The sequence below is a fragment of the Chiloscyllium punctatum genome, chromosome 50 (genome assembly GCF_047496795.1).
Source record: "Chiloscyllium punctatum isolate Juve2018m chromosome 50, sChiPun1.3, whole genome shotgun sequence".
NCBI classification, from domain to species: Eukaryota; Metazoa; Chordata; class Chondrichthyes; order Orectolobiformes; family Hemiscylliidae; genus Chiloscyllium; species Chiloscyllium punctatum.
The window spans coordinates 11,530,267-11,549,988 of NC_092788.1; positions in this window are offsets into that span (position 1 = coordinate 11,530,267).

A 19,722-nucleotide genomic window follows, 5' to 3' on the forward strand; every position below is an offset into this window, starting at 1 on the left:
AGTTGTCATTCCAATTACTTACAATGTTACTGGCATTCTTCGACAAAGTATTACATTGTGTGTGTGTGTATAGTGTGTGTGTGTGTGTGTGTGTGTGTGTATAGTGTGTGTGTGTGTGTGTGTGTGTGTGTGTGTGTGTGTGTGTGTGTGTGTGTGTGTGTGTGTGTGTGTTTCACTTGTGAATAATCATCTTTAGTTGCACTAAGACGAAAGAATGAGATGTAATCACACCCATATGAAGGAGTAAAAGTGCAACGTTTCCAAGTTTTCTGAAATCAAAAAAGATGCTAAAAAATTCCTTTATTCATTGATTGGGAAAGTGAACAAATGACGTTCATGGGCCAAACAGAAATAATTTACTGAACCTTCGCTGGGGTCATCGAATGACCAGATACTTAATTTTCTCCTGGGAGTTTAAATTCAGCTTTGTTTGAAGTCTGAGTTACATAATTTTTTATCAAAATGCAATCATAATCGGTGACAAAAACAGACGTTGTTGGAAATGCTCAGTAGTTTTGGCAGTATCTGTTTTGAGAATGCAGATTGAACATAGCCTAGTGGAATGAGTCTGGGTTGTTTACTTTTTGCCAATAGTGTTCAGCGACGTGCTGGTTAGGTACATTGGTCATGGGTAAATGCAGAGGAATAGAGTAGGGGAATGGTTCAGGGTTAGTTACTCTTCGGAGGCTCAGCATGGACGTGCTGTGTGAAATGGCCTGCTTCCTCACTGGAGGGATTCTATGATTCTATGATTTCTTCATAAAAAGGGTGGTCGGTGCCAGGAGCAAGAATGCCTCCGAGCATGCGCCGGGCATATTGAATTGGGAAGGTAAACAGCCAGCGGTCGTCGTTCAAATTGACATCAATAACATAGGTAAGAAGAATGGAAGGTTGAAAGGTCCTGTAAAGAAAGTTCCGGGACAGGTGGGAACTGTACAAAAATGAAAGTGTGCACCTTAACTGGAGGGGCCCTAACATCCTGGAAGGGAGGTGTGATCGTGCAGCTCAGGAGGCTGGGAACCAATTCAGCAGGTCAGAAACTGAACAGAAAGTAGAGGGTGGTCGAATAAACAGGCAGTGCCATTACAATGACCATGCTGAGGGAAAGAATAATAACTATTTAAAAATATGAGTAGAAAGTTGGAGTAAATGATAGGCTCACTGTTATTCGGTTGGAGATCCTGTGCACAAAAGTATTTAAAAAAAAGACATATCAATGGAACTTATCTAAAAAAAAAACTTTTAACTAAAAGCGTGCAGTATTTGGAATCAAATTAATGAGCTGACAGCTCAAACAGAGATAAATAGATATGGCATTGTGGGGATTACTGAAACGTCGTTACAGGAAGGTCAGGACTGGGGTGTTAAATGTCCATGGGTAGAGTAGATGGAGTGTCTGTATTAGTCAAGGGTCTTGTCAAGGTTGTATTAAGAAATGATATTAACACATGGGACAAAAATGATGAATCAGTCCGGTTTGAAATAGAATACATTGAAAGAAACCCATTGGGATGAGCATTTCCAGCCCAGAAACCCCCATCCCGGCAAACTACTTTCAAAGTAGGGAATAGCATGAACCAGGGAATAATGATGGCTCGAGAAAAGGGCACACGAGTGATTATGGGTAATTTGAACATGCATATTGACTGGATTAATCAATTTGCAAGGGGAGACACAAAGAACGACTCATCGAATCGATAAGGGATTATTTCTTTGATTAACGTATCATGGAACCAACCAGAGAACCGACTTGGTATTATGTAATAAGGAAGGAGTGATAAATCATATTGTCGTAAGGATTATCTTAGAAAGAGTGGCACAGCATGCTGGAGGTTCACATTCAGATTGAAACAGTGAAGACAGTCACATACGAGAGGTTTAGTGTTGGGCAATGACAACTTTACTGGCCTGAGGAAGCGATTTGCCCAAGTAGACTTGGCAAAAACATTAAAGTGCAGGACAGTTGAATAACAGTGCTAACTACTTCGGGAGATAATCAAGACACCTCAATTGAAGTGCAATCCTTAGTGGATAAGGAATTGTAAAAAGATGAAAAGTGATCCATAGCTTAACAAGGAAGTCAACAATAAGAAGACAGTGATGACCTGGCTGTATTATCGCCGACTGCTCATCCAGATATTGTTCTTGGGACTCAGGTTCAAATGGGACGGAAACCATTATCCCTACCTGGTCTCACCTTTGTATGAATTCAAACCCACACAAATTTGGTTGAATCTTAACTGCCCTCTAGGGATGGACAATAAGTTCAGTCTAACCGAGCGACTCATTCATCATATGAATAAATTAAAGAAAAATGCTTTAAATACCAGCAAACGGTTACTAAAAACAACATCAAAATGGCTATGAAGCAAAATGTGTAGAAAACATAAGAATTGATAAATAACATTTCTCGCAGAAGACAAAAAGGAAAAGAATGTTAAAATTAAATATTGGCGTCTTAGAGGATGAAAGCAGCGAGATTAGATTACTTACAGTGTGGAAACAGACCCTTCGGCCCAACAATTCCACACCACCACACCGAAGCGCAACCCACCCATACCCCTGCATTTACCCCTTACCTAACACTACGGGCAATTTAGTATGGCCAATTTACCTGATCTGCACATCTTTGGACTGTGGGAGGAAACTGGAGGAAACCCATGTAGGCACAGGGAGAACGTGCAAACTCCACCAAGTCAGTCGCCTGAGGTGGGAACTGAACCCGGGACTTTGGCGCTGTGAGGCAGTAGCGCCAACCACTGTGCCACCATACCATGAGATAATAATGGTAAACTCAGAAATGGCATAGGCAAAAACAAACACTTCCTGTTTTCATATGGTTTTTAATGTTTCTTTTTTAACGCTGCGAAGGTTTGTTTCCGTTTCGAAAAATTAAACATATTTTTTTTTAAAAATAACGAGTTGTGCCTTCATATCAGAGAGTCTTGTCTGTTTTCTACTCAGGAGAAGACTTTTCTGCTAGGAATATATTGAAGATGAATATTTATATTGAGTTAATTAGTTAAAGGTTTGATTCTATCTATTTTTTATATGTTTGATGTGTATATGATTTTGCTTCCATTTTAACATTATTATCAGGTAATGAAAGGTAACATTTTAATAAGGTGTTGTGAAAAATCCTGCTTCTCGGCATAATGTTATTTAGGCCACAGAGAGTTTGGAGAGAAGATTTAGGAAAAAAGTACTACCCAGCAAAGCAGTCAGATAAATGGTGACTGTCAGGAAAGGTAAGAAGGTACTTCAATGTCTCCGGCGACTATTCCTCTACCAAAAAGATTTTCACTTTTTGGAACTGTTGAAGAAGGTAGTCTTTCTGAGGAAAATGGAAGAGCCGTCAGTTATTGGACTGATGGCACGATTTTTATATTAGGCAGGGTTAGAGAAAATTTAGAAGAGTTATTGCTACAGTGGGATTTTCAGTCAGGAGCATCAGCAGGAGATTCTGTGGCAGTGACCATGAGTTTAGGGTGGTTTGCGCTAGGCTTAAGAATGGCTCTAAACTTTTCAAGCACATTGTTAACAGTGAGACTGAGTAGTCATAGATTGTTGTACATATTGGTAGGAATGACTTTTTAGGGAAATATTAAAGCAGTACAGGGTGAAATTAAGAGGTGAGGTAGATTAAAATAAAACTTTAAAAGTATTAATTTGTGGTTTACTGCCAATGCCAGCCCCAACCTGTGGAGGAACGAAAGGTTAAAGGAGAAAAATCAATGGCTGAAGAGCTGGGTTGTTGTTGAGGGATTTAGATTTTTGGAAAATTGGAATTTGTTTTGGAATAGAAAACACATGTTCAAAAAGTATTGGTCTAATCTAAACTGGAAATCAACAAATATCTTAGCAGGGAGATTTGCTCACTCTATATAGGGAGACATTATATTGATAGAGAAGGCAAGGTGGTTATTCTAATTGGCAGTGTTAATGGACGGATGGATGGAGAAAGTTATGAATGTGAATAGAGCATGTCCATGAGAAACGAAAGATGAGAGAGTCAGAGTAGACACTAATTCTGAAGCTGTAAGTTGCATTTATTTCAATGTAAGGGGTCTTATGGGGAAGGTTGATGAACTCAGGGCATGTTTAAGAACATAGAATTGGGGTATCATATTTATTACTGAAAGTTGGTGAAGAGGTGTTCAAGTCGATCGTGTGATGCTGGAAAAGCACACCAGGCCAGGTAGCACCCGAGGAGCAGGAAAATGGACGCTTCAGGCAAAAGCCCCTCATCAGGAAAGGGCTGTTGAAGGCCTTTTGCCCAAAACATTGATTTCCCTGCTCCTCGGGTGCTGCCTGGCCTGCTGTGCTTTTCCAGCACCACACTCTCGACTCTAATCTCCACATCTGCAGTCCTCACTTTCGCCTGAGAGATGTTCAAGATTGTCAATTCAACGTTCCAGGTGATAGGTGTCATAGAATGGATAGAAAACGTGGCATACAGTGGGTGGAGAGGGGGAGGCCTGCCGTTTCAGATTAAGGGATAAATTATTGGTATTACTGGAGAAGTTATTTCTCAAAAATCATCAGGTAAAATACATGGGTAGTGTTAAAAATAAGAAAGTAAAGGTCACTTTGAAGAGATTGCACTATATGCTCATTTGTGACAAATCGTCCAATCAAAATATATTGATAGAAATTAAATATAAGAAAGGAAAGAGTACGTTGACGTTATTGTACCATATGCTCTCCAACAGTAAGAAAGAAATTGAGAAACAGACATGTAGGAAGATCTCGGATATCTGTAAGCTTAATAAGGTTGTGGTAATGGGGATTTAAATTTTCTAAAGAAATGATTGGGACTACCATAGTGTTAAAAGGTTGAATCATGAAGAATTTGTCAAATGTGTCGAAGAAAATTTTCTTCATCAGTACGTGGATCATCCGAATCGAGAAGGAGCAAAACGAGACCAGGTTTTGTGAAATAGGCAGGGCAAGCGACTGAAGTGAACATGGGAGAATACTTTCGGGTCTTGCAATCATAACTGTTAGTGGAAAATAATACGCCTTCCATTAATATCATATTTTTGATTTAAGTACCATAATTTTTAATGGCATGGGACAAGGACTGTCCAAGTTTGATGGGAGTAGACATTTTGCAAGTAAAATAATGTCTGACAAGGGGGAGGCATTCAACAGTCTGACGACGTGAGTTGGGAGGCTTTATGTTCCTGTTAGCATGAGGGTAAAGCAGGTAAGGTTAAGGAACCATGGATGACTAAAGTTATTGAGGTTCCACTCAAAAATAAAAGACAATATTAGAACATAGAACATAGAACATAGAACATAGAAGAATACAGCGCAGTACAGGCCCTTCGGCCCTCGATGTTGCGCCGATCAAAGCCCACCTAACCTACACTAACCCACTATCCTCCATATACCTATCCAATGCCCGCTTAAATACCCATAAAGAGGGAGAGTCCACTACTGCTACTGGCAGGGCATTCCATGAACTTACGACTCGCTGAGTGAAGAACCTACCCCTAACATCAGTCCTATATCTACCCCCCCTTAATTTAAAGCTATGCCCCCTTGTAATAGCTGACTCCATACGTGGAAAAAGGTTCTCACTGTCAACCCTATCTAACCCCCTAATCATCTTGTACACCTCTATCAAATCACCCCTAAACCTTCTTTTCTCCAAAGAAAACAACCCCAAGTGCCTCAGCCTTTCCTCATAGGATCTTCCTACCATACCAGGCAACATCCTGGTAAACTTCCTCTGCACCCGTTCCAGTGCCTCCACATCCTTCCTATAGTATGGTGACCAAAACTGCACACAATATTCCAGATGCGGCCGCACCAGAGTCTTATACAACTGCAGCATGACCTCAGGACTCCGGAACTCAATTCCACTACCAATAAAAGCCAGTACGCCATATGCCTTCTTCACTGCACTATTTACCTGGGTGGCAACTTTCAGAGATCTGTGTACATGGACACCAAGATCCCTCTGCTCTTCCACACTACCAAGTAGTCTACCATTAGCCCAGTAATCCATCTTTTTATTACTCTTACCAAAGTGAATCACTTCACACTTAGTCACATTGAACTCCATTTGCCACCTTTCTGCCCAGCTCTGCAGCTTCTCTATATCCCGCTGTAACCTGCCATATCCTTCCTCACTGTCTACAACTCCTCCGACTTTCGTATCATCCGCAAACTTGCTCACCCAACCTTCTAAACCTTCCTCCAGGTCATTTATAAAAATGACAAACAGCAATGGTCCCAAAACAGATCCTTGCGGAACACCACTAGTGACGGCACTCCAAGATGAACCTTTGCCATCAACTACTACCCTCTGTCTTCTTCCAGAGAGCCAATTCCTAATCCAAACCTCCAACTCACCCTCAATGCCATATCTCTGTATTTTCTGCAGTAGCCTACCATGGGGGACCTTATCAAACGCCTTACTAAAATCCATATATACCACATCAACCGCTTTCCCTTCATCTACCTCCTTCGTCACCTTCTCAAAGAATTCAATAAGGTTTGTGAGGCACGACCTGCCCTTCACAAAACCATGCTGACTATCCTTGATCACAGCATTCTTATCCAGATGTGCATAAATCCTATCCCTTACAATTCTCTCTAAGACTTTGCCACAACAGAAGTGAGACTCACTGGCCTATAGTTACTAGGATTATCCCTACTCCCCTTCTTGAACAAGGGAACCACGTTTGCTAGCCTCCAGTCCTCTGGCACTACTCCTGTCGACAAAGAGGACACAAAAATCAAGGCCAATTGCTCTGCAACCTCCTCCCTTGCTTCCCAGAGAATCCTAGGATAAATGCCATCAGGCCCAGGGGACTTATCTATTTTCACCCTTGCCAGAATTTCCAACACCTCTTCTCTACATATCTCAAAGCCATCCATTCTACTTATTCGTGCCTCAGTATTCATATCGACAACAATGTCCTGTTCCTGAGTGAATACTGACGAAAAGTATTCATTCAGCGCCTCCCCAATCTCTTCAGCCTCCACACGCAACTTCCCATTACTATCCTTGATTGGACCTATTCCTTCCCTAGTCATTCTTTTATTCCTAACATACCTATAGAAAGCCTTAGGGTTTTCCCTAATCCTACCAACTAAGGACCTTTCATGTCCCCTCCTTGCTGCTCTTAGCTCTCTCTTCAGGTCCTTCCGGGCTACCTTGTAACTCTCAATCGCACCTATTGAACCTTCACGCCTCATCTTTACAAAGGCCGCCCTCTTCCATTTAACAAGGGATTCCAACTCCTTATTAAACCACGGCTCCCTCACACGACCTTTTCCTCCCTGCCTGAGAGGTACGTACTTATCAAGGACACTCAATAGTTGCTCCTTGAACAAGTTCCACATATCAATTACGCTCTTGCCTTGGAATCTACTTTTCCAATCCACACATCCTAAGTCATGCCTCAACGCATCATAATTTCCCTGCCCCCAGCTATAACTCTTGCCCTGTAGTACACACTTATCCCTCTCCATCACTAGAGTAAAAATCACCGAATTGTGGTCACTGTCCCCAAAGTGCTCACCTACCTCTAGTTCTAATACCTGGCCTGGTTCGTTACCCAGAACCAAATCCAGTATGGCCTCACCTCTTGTTGGCTTATCTACATATTGTGTCAGGAAACTCTCCTGCACACATTGCACAAACACTGACCCATCTAACGAACTTGAGCTATAGCTTTCTCAATCAATATCAGGAAAGTTAAAGTCTCCCATAACAATCACCCTATTACTGTCACTCTTCTCCTGAATCATCTTCGCAATCCTTTCTTCAACGATTCTAGGACTATTAGGAGGCCTGTAAAAGACTCCTAACAGGGTGACCTCACCTCTCCTATTCCTAACCTCAACCCAAACTACCTCAGATGGCTTATCTTCATCCATCTTCCTTTCCACCGCTGTAATACTATCTTTGACAAGCAAAGCCACACCCCCCACCCTCTTTTACCCCCACCTCTGACCCTACTAAAACATTTAAACCCTGGAACCTGCAACAGCCAATCCTGTCCCTGATCTAGCCATGTCTCCGCAATAGCCACAACATCGAAGTCCCAGGTACCAACCCACGATGTGAGTTCACCTACCTTATTTCGTATAATTCTGGCATTAAAGTATACACACTTCAAGCCACTCTTCTGTTTACAGGCACCATCCTTTAAGATTGATGCCATATTCCTAACCTCCCTACACTCCAGACAACTCAGATCCAGACAACTTAGATCCAGACAACTTTATTGAATTGAATCTTTTAATAAATATAAAGAGAGTGAGGCACCATTTTGAGAGAAATAAGGAAAGCCAAAAAGAGATATGAGATAGCATGGGCAGATAAGGTTAATGATACTTCAGAGATATTGTGTAACTACATTAACAGCAAGACTTAACCACGAGAGTAAGGCCTCTCAAAGATCACGAAGGACATCGATGTGCTGAACCCAGGAGTAGGGGAATAAAATTATCTCATTCTTGGTGCAGCAGACAGCAGCAAGCACACACTACTGCCTGCCAGATTGAACTCTGTCTGCTATTTGTCAGCTGATTGACCCATTTGATCAAGATCTTTTTGTAATCTGAGGAGGTCTCCTCAGTTGTTGGCCCCAATCCTTTCTGTGTCATAACCAATATCATATTCATTCCTTCCCTTACTTGTTAAATCATAACTTTTGATGAACAAGATTATTGTACATTTTTAAGGAACAGGCCCGACTCCTCCAATCAGTTCAAGCAGGTCTCCCTGACCGTAGATTTGCTAATTGTTGAAGGTAAGTGTGTAGTGGATATCGCCAGAGTGAATTAGCTGGTCAGACTGCCGTGTTTTAAACAAAAAGAATATATTTAAAACTTTAAGTAATGAAACAAAACCAAGCGAATATTGAATACCCAAATAACCCATCCGATCCGAACCTGACAGGCTTTCCCGACTTAATGATGCTGTTCCAAATTGGTTTCCACGTTCCCAATAAACAAACCCCTTGGCACAAAGAGTAAAAATTACACAAACCAAGCTTACAGGTAACAAATTCAGAGGACAGAAGGATGGGGAGAGCGTCCAGTTTCAACAGTGACTCTGACTTAAATAACCTTCGAACGGACTGAATTGTGCAGGTGCAGAGCTGGTCACGTCCCCTTGATAATACCAGTTATTTTTAAGACTTAAAAACCTTCTTCTTGAGGTATTACCAGTTTGGTATAAACCAAAGGACCCCAATGAGCCGTTCAAAATTGAGACATATTGGAACCGTGGGTCGGTTAGAACCTCTCTGAAACAAAAACCAAGCACAACATAACCTTGTTAAGGGACATTATAAAACTGAATCATTAATATCCAAAGATATCTTCAGTTCTCAAAATAACCAAAAGTAGTGGTTAGTACACAAAAACACACATATGCATTCACTTAGTATAAAAATGCAAACCTGCAGGGCTACATCCAAATTCAGTGTGTGATACATCTACCACTGAGTGTGTCAATCTGTCATTCAAGTTTCCACAATGTTTTGGCAATCAAGACCTGCCACAGGCTCACTTTTCAAACTCTGTGGCTGAAATTACAGGCTTGAGCTAAACAAACTCGCATTTTTGTTCTACAATTTCTCCAAAAGCTTCAATGGGTTATTGTTACAGATGTAGCTAATAATATAAAAACTGAAATGTTGTCGTGCCAACACAAAGCTCAAAGTCTCTTTCTTAGCTGTTGAATATTTCTACCAATAAATATTTCACTTGATGGATAAATACCAATGAGTCTTTCTATCTTCTCGCCGTCTTCCTGCAGGTGTGCAGCACCCACACCCACATCACTCGCATTTATAAGACCATAAGACCTAGGAGTGGAAGTAAGGCCATTCGGCCCATCGAGTCCACTCCACCATCGATCATGGCTGCTGGGCACGACAACTCCACTTACCCGCATTCTCCCCGTAGCCCTTAATTCCCCGAGTCAACAAGAATCTATCAATCTCTGCCTTGAAGACATTTTGCGTCCCGGCCTCCACTGCACTCTGAGGCAATGAATTCCATAGGCCCACCACTCTCTGGTTGAAGAAACGTCTCCGCATTTCTGTTCTGAATTTACCCCCTCTAATTCTAAGGCTGTGTCCACGGGTCCTAGTCTCCTCACCTAACGGAAACAATTTCCTAGCATCCACCCTTTCCAAGTCATGTATTATCTTGTACGTCTCTATTAAGTCTCCCCTTAATCTTCTAAACTCCAATGAATACAATTCCAAGATCCTCAGCCGTTCCTCATATGTTAGGCCTACCATTCCAGGGATCATCCGTGAGAATCTCCACTGGACACGTTCCAGTGCCAGTATGTCCTTCCTGAGGTGTGGGGACCAAAACTGGACACAGTACTCCAAATGGGGCCTAACCAGAGCTTTATAAAGTCTCAGTAGCACAATGGTGTTTTTATATTCCAACCCTCTTGAGATAAATGACAACATCACATTCGCTTTCTTAATCACAGACTCAACCTGCATGTTGACCTTTAGGGAATCCTCGACTAGCACTCCCAGATCCCTTTGTACTTTGGCTTTACGAATTGTCTCACCGTTTAGAAAGTTGTCTGTGCTTTTATTCTTTTTGCCAAAGTGCAAGACCTCGCATTTGTTCACGTTGAATTCCGTCAGCCATTTCCTGGACCACTCTCCCAAACTTTCTAGATCCTTCTGTAGCCTCCCCACTTCCTCAGTACTACCTGCCCGTCCACCTAACTTCGTATCATCGGCAAACTTCGCTAGAATGCCCCCAGTCCCTTCATCCAGATCATTAATATATAATGCGAGCAGCTGTGGACCCAACACTGAACCCTGCGGGACACCGCTCGTCACCGGCTGCCATTCTGAAAAAGAACCTTTTATCCCAACTCTCTGCCTTCTGTCAGACAGCCAATCCTCAATCCATCCCAGTAGCTCACCTCGAACACCATGGGCCCTCACCTTGCTCAGCAGCCTCCCGTGTGGCACCTTATCAAAGGCCTTTTGGAAGTCTAGATAGACCACATCCACTGGGTTTCCCTGGTCTAACCTACTTGTCACCTCTTCAAAAAATACCAACAGGTTTGTCAGGCATGACCTCCCCTTAGTAAATCCGTGTTGACTTTTTCTAATCAGACTCTGCTCTTCTAAGAATTTAGAAACCTCATCCTTAATGATGGATTCTAGAATTTTACCAACAACCGAGGTTAGGCTAATTGGCCTATAACTTTCCATCTTTTGTCTTGATCCTTTCTTGAACAATGGGGTTACAACTGCGATCTTCCAATCATCCGGGACTTTCCCTCACTCCAGTGACTCTTGAAAGATCTCAACCAATGCCTCCGCTATTTCCTCAGCCACCTCTCTCAGAACTCTAGAATGTATCCCATCGGGGCCAGGAGATTTATCAATTTTAAGACTTTTTAGCTTTTCTAGCACTGTCTCTTTTATAGCCACCTTGAAAGGCTTTGCTTAATCAGATGGAGCTCATAACAAATGTAAGTTGCTTGTCCCACCTTCCCACTAAAGCCTTCCAACTGCGGAATTAGATATGCATCCTTTTTTTAACTGTATTGACCTTGCGATAGTCCACACATAATCGTTGGGTACCATCTGGTTTCAGTACCATGACTTTAGGTGAGTTCCAGTCACTGTAACTCAGGTCGATTATGTCATCTTGGAGCATGCGTTCAATCCCCTTCTGAACCTGTGCCAACTTTAGAGGATTATGCCTATAAGGATGCTGCTTAATCAGAACAGCGTATCCTTATGCACAATTAGGTAATATTTCCCATTTAATTTCCTGATATCTCCCCATATAATACTAACAACTCTATCACGTCATTTTTTTTTTCCTCAGAGAGGTTACTCAATAATTTATCCCAATTTTAGAAAACTTCCTCATTGTCCACTTTAATTTGAGGAACGTTCAATCCAGAATCCTCTGAACTTGGTTCTTCCTTCTGTACTGTAATCATTAACACATTCTCCTGTTGCTGTCCGTTCCCTGTCAAAATACCTTTTGAGCGTATTCACATGACATACTCTGTGAGATTCTTTTCTGTCTGGAGTCCCTATCAAGTAGTTACCATCACTCAATATTCTTTCGCATTTGATAAGTTTCACCAGTCCTTGCTTTTCAAGATCCCCCATCACGAGAAGTAACATACATACTTTATCCCCGATAGCAAAATTGCAAATTTTTGAGTTCTTGTCCACTTCCTGTTTAGGTGCATTCTGCAATACTTTTAAATGCCATCTAGCCAACTCCCCAGCGCTTTTTAATCATTCCAGAAAATTTGAGACATAGTCCAACAGTGTGGCCTTTTACTTCTGATTTGCTAATTACTCCTTCATCGACTTTAACGGTCCTACCTCTTAATAACCTAATTAAAATGGACAGAATTTGGTCAATTCATTTTGTGCATCTCTGATCACTAAAAGCCCTTACGCCAATCAGCTGGATAATCCTTACCATAAGCATTCAACATGATCGTTAAAGTTTGATGTCACCTTTCTCGTGCTCGCTGCGATTTTAGATGGTTCACAGTAGATTTGAATTGATTTATTACAGAGCTGCCCTTAACTTCCTTGAACTGTTTGGATGTGAAGTTTGAACTTTGGTCGCACTGTATCTCTGTTGATAGTCCATATATATTTAAAAAAGAGTATTTCCTTTACCATCCTTTTCGCTGTGACGTTGCATAATGCAATAGCCTCTGGAAATTTCGTGGATACATCAATTATTGTTAACAAATACTGATTCACACTTTTTTTGTTGTTTGATATAGGGGCCCTAGCCAATCAATTAAACTATTGTAAAAGGTTCCTCAACTGCAGGAATAGTTATTAAAGATGCAGGTTTTATTAACACCTGTGGTTTTCTAATTACCTCACGTGTATTTCACGTCTGGCAAAATTCAACAACATGATGGTGCAGCGTAGGCTAGTAAGAATGCCTTCTATTTTAGACTGTGTTTTCCTCACTCCAAAATGACCTCCACCTGGTAATTCATGCTTCACTTGCAGCTTCTCCTTTCTGTACCCCATTTGCAATTCCATTTGATGAATTTCTGCCCATTTCTCATCTCCTTCAGTATGTGATAGTTTCCATCTCCTCATGCAGACACCATTTTAAAGGTAATAATACTCAGGGATACATTCAGAATCCCTGATGTATATGCCCTTTTGATACAACTACTTTAAAATTTCATCTTTCTGCTATAACTCAATTAGTTTAGCTGAACTAAACATTTGTGCATGATCACCTATTTTCTCCTGTTTTGTCACAACTATCTGATGGAACGAAGTATCTCCTCATGCCGCTTCAGCTTACTTACCTTTACATTTTTTTATCTCTCCTGTTTGAACTCGTGATATTGGGACCTTGTTACCCCACATTCAGAAAACATTCCAAGATAAGGCATTGCTTCAATTGGCTGTGTCTCCAGTGGTTTTTAACCAGAGCAGGCAGCACTTCTACCGGTGAATCAGTTGCATACTTTACAAGGAAAAGTTGTATTCCTGGAGCTGAGAGTTTGTCCAGTACTCCTATCACAATTTCTTCACTCTTCACTGGACACTCTATCCTCGCTTAACATAACTATGTGCTTTTTTTTTAGTCTCACAGTGAATTCCCTTTAATAGTAACTTTTGTGGAAATAGTCCCTCAGGAATATATATCTCCTCATCTTTCAGCATCACAGACTGAGAGGATCCTGTGTCCCTTAATATTGCATCCTCTGTACCTGCTACTTCTGGCCTATGTGAATAAACTTTCCCTTTGAAGGTATATTTTATAAGCAAGATTCGGCACTTCCTCCTTGACCAATCTCCGATCAGCTTGTACACTCTGATGAAGCTTTCTCGCCTCCATTGTGCTTTCTGTTACCACTCCAACAAAACTCCCAGGCTTATCCTGTTTTCCTACATTTTTTTTTCCCTAGCGCACCAACAGAGTGATTTCCCGTGACCTAATTTTTTGCAATGAAAACATCGGAGTTTTTTAAACTTCTTTGTCCTCTTCTTGGGTTTCCTTTTTACCCCTGTCGTAAGTTATCCTTATGATTTTCACTGAGATCTACATATCCCTTCCCACGTGAGGATTTCTCTTTGCCCCAGTTTACTTACCTCATGGACTGAAATTTAGTCTGGAAGCCAAACTGTGTTTTATGGACCAATTCATAATCTTCAGCCATTTCAGTTGCTAACCTTGCTATCTAAACTCTCTGCTCTCCCACAGGAGTTTGCATTACTTCAGGCAGCGAATTTTCGAATTCCTCCAAAATAGTTACTCTTTAAGTGCATCATAGGTTTGCTTGAATTTTAAAGTTCTTTTCCATCTATCGAAATTACTTTGTTTGAACCTTTCAAACTCAATATACGTTTGACCCGGACCACTCCTTAGGTTCCTATATGTTGTCTATAGGCTTCTGGAACAAGTTCATGTGCATTTGATTTGCATCCTCATACTCCCCAGATCCCTAAGGGTAACTTCAGCCTTCATTTCCATCCTTTTAAGCTGACCTTCCATTCTAAATGTCTATCTCTGAAACGCAAACGCGCTCTCTTTTTCTTTTTCTCCTGCTAAACATTTGTTTTTTTTTCTTTTTCTCTTTCCTGGATTAAACCTATTCGTCCTCTTCCTTTTTCTTCTAATTTTTTTGCAACGCAAACTGTTTCGTTTCTGCTTCTAACACAAGCTGCTTTATTTGCGATTGAAGTTTAATCTTCTGTGCAGATCCCGATGGAGTTTCCAGCAAGTTTGAATGCAGAACTACTGCTGCAATCATCTCATCTTTCCTCACATTAGGAGGCAGCTTCAACTGCAGCTTGTCTACGAATTCTTGCAGCTTGGATTTATGTGCATTTTGTAAAATCCCCAAGGTCGATTCTTCCACCTCCAAAACATCCGTGGTTCCTGCAAGAGCCATTGCTCTCTAAAGCTCTGTTTACCAAGACAAATCAACACACAAAATAAGAGACACTAACACCTGCCACTCGCTGCCTAAATCCTGCAAAGGGCCCCCAATATGTTATGGACCAGGCCCGATCCCTCAAAAATGTTTAAGCAAGTAGCCCAGACCGTAACTTTTTATTTGTTAAAGGTAAGTGTGTAGTGGATATTCGCAGAGTAAATTAGCTGGTCAGTCTGCAGTATTTTAAACAAACATTATTTGTTTCCCAAATTACAGAATGAAGTGCATGAACTGAAGGGAGAATAGCTGAATAACGTATCCTATCCAACCTACAGGCTATCCGACCTTAAGGATGCTGCATCAAAATACTTGCAACAACCGCAATGAACAAACCCCTTAGCACAAAGAGTAAATCTGACACAAAATGCTTGCAGTTCATGAGGTCAGAAGTGCAGAAGGAGGGGGTGAGCATCCAATTTCAACAGTGACCCTGACTCAACTAGCCCCCGAACTGAACAGAACTGCCCAGCTACAGAGCTGGACACATCCTTTGATTATGCAGGGTTTTTTTTAAAGAATTGAAAGCGTTCTGCCTGATGCATTATCTGTTATGTATAAATGAAGGGACATTAATCAACCTTTTAAAAATCAGACATATTGAAACCTTGGGTCAATTAGAGCATCCCTGAAAATAAAGATCAAGAACAACATAACCCTGTAAAGGGACCAGATTTGTGACAATTTGTGACATTTGGCTTTGAATTGAATTCAAAAAATGAGTGTTTGTGAGTTAATATAAAATAGTGCTGAAGGGCATTGGGTATTGAAGATACAAGATTGGCTTATTAGAGCAATGAGAGGAATGTCCAGACAGATTCACACTTCCTGTGTATGGTCAGGGCAAATATGCCCACTGTAAATCTATTGGCTGGCGCCTGTTCTGTGGAGGAGACATCAGTACGGTAACTACATCTAGGTTGTTTGTTTTGGGGGTGATGGTGATGGGAAGTTCAGGTGGTTATAACATTGCAAACGGACAACACATCAGAATCATCTATCTTGTGATAGGAAAATATCCTCATTGTCCCTCACCACTAACGTCACGACAGCAATTGGTGGTGGGAGATGTGACCAACAGCCAGTGATGCCAACATTCAATCCATTCCAGTTCGTATTGTGAACGGAAGGTACCACACTGAAAGGAGTCAACTGGATCTGTTTTTTCAGTGACTGTGATTGAGGCCAGTCTCCATGTATTTTAACTGTGGCACTAGATGTGGCACCCCTCTTCTAATAGTAAGGAGCTTCATGCAATGCTTTATGCAATTGTCGCAGCAGATGCATCATCTCCAACACTAACAGGGATCAGCAGCTGCAGAGACAGTGAGAGGAGAGATAAACATCTGAGAATAGTCTGGAATGTTCCATTAATGGATCAGATTTTAAGAACTCTAGATTGGAATGCTGCAACAATGGACAGGAGTTTATCCTGGTGTCTTGCCTATTTTTCCTGGTCTGGGTTCACATTATCACATCGGATATATGGGTGCACTGATGATTATTCATGCGGGCTACTATCCCATGCTCGCTATTGTTGGTGTTCCTGGTAAGTCTCTTCATCTCTATCCATTTGTTAATCCATAAACCATAGTGAACCTCATTGCTATTTCTGTTATCTACATTTGGCAAAGACAGAATCCTTTGTCTTCAGTTTCAAATGCAAATTCTATTCATTACTACAAACTTCTGAACTGCCCAACAAGCTCGTCCACACAAACATCTGAGAACAAGACTGTTCACATTCTCGAAGTACCTTTTGGACCCGAATTGATTTATTTCTTGGTATTCTCTCCATCACCATCTCTACCCACTACCAGCTCCATAATATCAGCAGTGCCCACCTTGACGTCAGTGCGGATACTAAATAAACCATCATAAAATTCAGACTTTATGGTTCCAGTTCTCTTACAAGTGCACTTTCCGTTACAAATATGTCAATCACAACCTTGTTCTTGTCTCTAAAGTAAATTCATGACAGGGATAATGTGTCAGAGAAGTGATGTCAGCGGATATGTGATTCAGAGGCCCAGGTTACTGCACAAAATACGCTGTTTTAAATCTTACCTCAGATATGTCAGAACTTAAATTCAAATGACAGGAATTGGAAATAAACGATAATTTCACGAATATTTCAATAACAGCACCAGCATTTTGACAATACGTTTATCTATAGCACTGATATCCTTTGGTAAAGAAATCTAGCATTATTACCGAACTGTCTAAAGACTGACGTCAGATCCACAACAATGTGATTGGCTCTATACTGTGTCAAAGAATGACCTCACAATAAAGAGCATTTAGTGAGGTCAATAAATGGTGCCCTTACCAGCGATGCAGACATCCCATGTCATAATATTATGGAAGTTTAAATAAAACAAAGAATGATGCAAGAGATCAGAAACAAAAAAAAAGAACGAGAAGCTGCCGCAGTAACTGTTCAGATTTGGCACCCGTGGGTCGAGGGCAAAATAGAATTGACATTTCGAGTTCGCTGACCTACCATCATAACTGAACACAGCTTGAAAATATTGTGATTGATGTTGGTGACAGGGATGTCTATGATGAAGGGGACAAGGAGTGAGTTGAATAGACAGATAAACGAGAGATAAAAGAAAATAAGCAAACAAAGGGTTTGAAGATGATCAGCTGGCATGGAAATTAAAAAACGAGGTTTATTTTATTTTTTTTCTCCTGTTCCCATATTACCGAAAATCATGCCCATGTAGGGTATAAATCAAGGTTCCTGTTCAAAGTGAGTTATGTCCCTTTGTCTGTCTTCCCTGAGTGTGATCATCCGCCTTTACTCATTAGTGGGATGCTGGGCCAGTATTTAATTCCCTTTCGTCATTGTCCTTGAGATGTGTTGGTGAGCTGCCTCCCTGACCCACTGCTGTCTGTGGGCTGTGAGCAGTCAGTGCTTAGTTCAGTCCGGTTTCATTTCTTTGATGTTTATAGTGAGTAACTAACTGAGCGGCTGATTTGGCTATTTCAAAGGGCAATTCAGAGTCAAATACATTGAGGGATTGACATGTCAGTCCGACCAGCTGAATGTGGTAAATATCATTCCCCGAAGAACATTAGAGTGTCAGGTAGGATTTTCTGATAATCGGCAATGGTTTCATAGCTTCATTCGATTTTATTTAATTCAAATGTCACCTTTTATCATGGTGGGATTCGAATCCAGGATGGGGTCAGCACCCAGGTCCCCAGATTAATAAACTGGAGATACTACTGTTAGGACATCGCCTTCCTGGCATCTCTGACCATCTCAAATGGCAATCGTGGTGTTGCTGTTTGTGTGGCTGTACTTGAAACACAGCTGTTCGCAAGGCAAAAGAATGATTTGGTAAAACATACCATCCTTCTTCATTTTGAACTAATTAGAACGTTAAAGAATCAGAACGGCCGTTGGCGAAAATGAGCTGTGTTCCTTGGTCAAAAGTCACAAACAGAGTTCATACCAGGCAGCAAGTAATCAACACAGTAAATTGTATACTGTCCATCTTTGCAAAACGATTCAAGAATTGGAGTGAAATACTTTCCTGCCGTGCTAGAGTGTTGTTCAGAAGGTACTTGGGGCACTGTGTACAGATTATCTCTGCTTTATAAGGAACGATCACCTTGCCACAGCGAGCCAGTGTAAAGGAGTTTCACCAGATTAATCCGTGTGGTGATGGTATCATGAGAAGACTGCGAAGGAAATAATCTATGTCACGACAAAAGAAAAAAAGTGATTGCATTAAACCTTGAGGGTAATGGACCAAAACTCATTATTTTCAAAACAAAACATTGATAGTGTTAAATAAAGTATGTATTTTCCCATAGGCAAATATTTTACTTAGATTTGATTATTTAGTGTGGAAACAGGCCCTTCGGCCCAACAAGTCCACACCGACAACCCACCCAGACCCATCCTCTTACATTTTCCCCTTTACCTAGCACCTTGGGCAACTTAGTAGGACCAATTCACCTAACCTGCACGTTTTTGGATTGTGGGAGGAAACCGGAGCACCTGGAGGAAACCCACGCTGTCACGGAGATGATATGCAAACTCCAAACACAGATATGCTGGAGGCGGGAACGGAACCCGCCTCGTGCGCTGTGAGGAAGCAGTGCTAACTAGTGTGCCACAGTGCCGCCGACAGGTGCCGCCTATATAGGGAGAAAACGATTAGAAGAATGTGGGTAAAGTGTAGGGAAATGGGGTTAGCATGGATGAAGATTTAGGTCAGCATGGACCAGTTTGGGCTGAATGGCCTGTCTCCGTTATGTTAGACTCTACGATTCTATGATATTATACGTACCTGCGTGGGACCTTATGTTGGTTAAGCAAGAGCTCCAGGCTCTGAATGAACTGTCACTGTCTCAATGAGCAGTTGGTGTGTGATCCTGGACTGAACGTTATGTTTTCACAAACCTGTCCGCAGCCACACTCTGATAGAGTTCGCCATTCCCAGCAACTTCTGACCTCCATAGAGGACACTAGCCTGCCTTCTGGGAGATGCCTCCTTGAGACCTGGCACAAACTGTCCGCAGTCCCTCCTCACTGTTAGCAAACCATGGTGTCGTTAATATAACGCGTGAGCACCATTAACAATGGAGCCAGGAGGAACAACATGGGCCAGTCTGTCTGTGCAGTCTCTGCTTCATTGGTTTTGCAATGTTGGAGCATCAGTGACATCCTATACAATCTGGAGGGGCTGAATAGTTTCTTCTCTTTATGCGTTAGTGTTTCGAGGGACAGAAAGTCCTCC